The sequence below is a fragment of the Penaeus chinensis genome, chromosome 19 (assembly GCF_019202785.1).
Source record: "Penaeus chinensis breed Huanghai No. 1 chromosome 19, ASM1920278v2, whole genome shotgun sequence".
Lineage (NCBI taxonomy): Eukaryota > Metazoa > Arthropoda > Malacostraca > Decapoda > Penaeidae > Penaeus > Penaeus chinensis.
In genome coordinates, this window is record NC_061837.1 from 29,604,845 (window position 1) to 29,607,344 (window position 2,500).

Below are 2,500 nucleotides of genomic sequence, written 5' to 3' on the forward strand. Positions count from 1 at the left end.
TACCAGATTAAACAGGTGAACGAATGGGTTAGATTAAATTAATTATAATTATAATCATACCTTTTTAAACGTAGAGTGAACAAACAACCTTGTTTTTATCAGTGGTATGTATGCCACGAAATAAACCTCAAAGCACAACAATTATCTCATCAGCTTATTCTTTATGGAATCTCAGGAATGTCGCGAAGCCCATTCATCGCACTCGTTGCTAAGGGCGTAGAGAGCCTGGCAGACGCAGCAGGTGACGTGTTCGGGGGATGAACTGAGTGTGCGGCGGCAAAGTGACCAGTGGAGGCACTCTGCCATACGAATATCAGGCAAGGAATGAAGGAGAAGGAGAGAACACAGCATATGTCTAATGAAAAAATAGATCAGGAGTGGTCAAATTTCCCAACACAGGAACAATAATGTGCATGAATATAATTATTTATATATATATATATATATATATATATATATATATGTGTGTGTGTGTGTGTGTGTGTGTGTGTGTGTGTCTGTGTGTGTGTGTGTGTGTGTGCAGTCACCCAGTCACTCTTTCATTTAAAACATATCAATTGGTAACTCAGCTACTGTGATTAATGACTGATGAAACAACAAATGTGCCCTAGAACATTCATTTTACAGTGTAGGAAACGGTTTTCTGTTACTGTTCCTAATATTTTCGGCATTAGAGATACCAGTACCTCCCAGATATTGTTTGCATCTACTCTCACATATGCCTTTAAGTGTCCATTTGCTTTTATGCAAGTGATCATGCAGATCTAATGGATCGAAATTATTGGTTGTCCCTATCACCGTTTTAAAAGATCATCACCTTTCCATGGCAAAACAAATATTATACATCCTAATTAATAATAACAAATGAAACAGTAAATAACAATTGCTGGTGTTGATGGTGGTAAGCAAAGTATAGTGCCTGTCAGCTCTCCCCGAGACTATGAAATACGGGGGCTAGTCTGTTTCACGGGTAGAAGGATTCTTTATCTTTAATTGGCAACCCCCTCCTTGCAGGTTAAGCCTTTTAAGGCAGACAGCCAAAAGCGAAAAACCGTGGAAGAGAATTTGGGCCCTCACCACGTATTACCTAAGTATAAGCATGAATGGTAAAACAAATGGAAAAATCAGGAACGACGTTAATGGGAGCACTGCCAGAGCAGCTGTTGTCTCGTCCGGCCGGTCTGGATACATGCGGCAGGTACCAGCCGCCCGTCATCAAGCTACTGTACGCGTAGATAAAACAATGAAATTAGCTACATGAAATATTACCACCTTATTCCAAGCTGGTAAATTTGATAATTTAGTGAAAGAAGAGAAATCAAAATTAGATATAATAGGAGTAAGTGAAACAAGGTGGACAGGAAATGGAAGTTGTAAGAGAGATGGATTTGAGTTTTATATATTCTGGAGGAGTGAAACGTAAAAGGAGAAGGAATTTTACTATCACCTGTAGTTTCAAAACGTCTGGCTGGATATATGTCTATTTCTGACAGTATTGATGGTGAAGATCAAAGCAAATTCAGTGAATCTCAGTGTTATCCAAGAGCATGCACCAACAAGAGATCATACTGATGAAGAAGTTGAAGAATTTTATGGGATGAGAAACCTAGTGAAAAAAAAAAAAACAATCTTGGTGAGGTACAAATGTGAAGAAAATATCTAATTGAAGTGAATAATAGGTATCAAGTGAGGGAATATCAGAAGGTGTAGAGGTGGAGCATGAATATAAAAATTTCAGTCAGCACTAGTAGGATCAGCTGACAAAGTATTACCTGAGAAAACAAGAATCATAAAACAATCATGGATGACACAAGAAATACTTGATTTGATGGATGAGAGAAGAAAATGAAATTAAACACAGAACGGTACAAAGAGTTAGATTATGAAATCAAGAGAAAGGTGTAGAGAAAGAAAAGAATGGATTGTGTTGAAATTGAAGATCTGGACAAAGCTAATTCACCAAGAATACATGATATGAACAAGAAATTTGGAGGCAAGAAGGGGATCTCTAGAAACAGTGTCATTAAAGATAAGGATGGTAACGTCTTGGTTGAAATCGAGGGGGTAAAGAATAGATGGGAAGAGTATGTAAAAATGTTATGTAATGATAATAGAGGATATATATACCAATTTGAAGATACTTTGTCAGGACCTACAATTATGTTGGATGAAGTAAGAGCAGCAATAAAAGCTATGAAAAAAGGAAAGGCAGCAGGAGAAAATGGAATTGTGATAATGATAGAAGCTGCGGGAGAATTAGGAATAAGGGAGATAATTGATTTAGCGAATATAATTTATGACGGTGGATATGTTCCAGAAGCAATGAAAAAATGAAAGAAAATAGGTACCTTAGAATGTTCTAAACACATAACCGTTAACATTATGAGTCAATTTGGTAAAGTATTGTTGAGAGTTATAATGAATGGATTGCGAGGAAGGAATGATAATAGAAAGAACAGTTGAAATGCAGAAGAATGTTTTTTATGTGTTTTGTGGATTT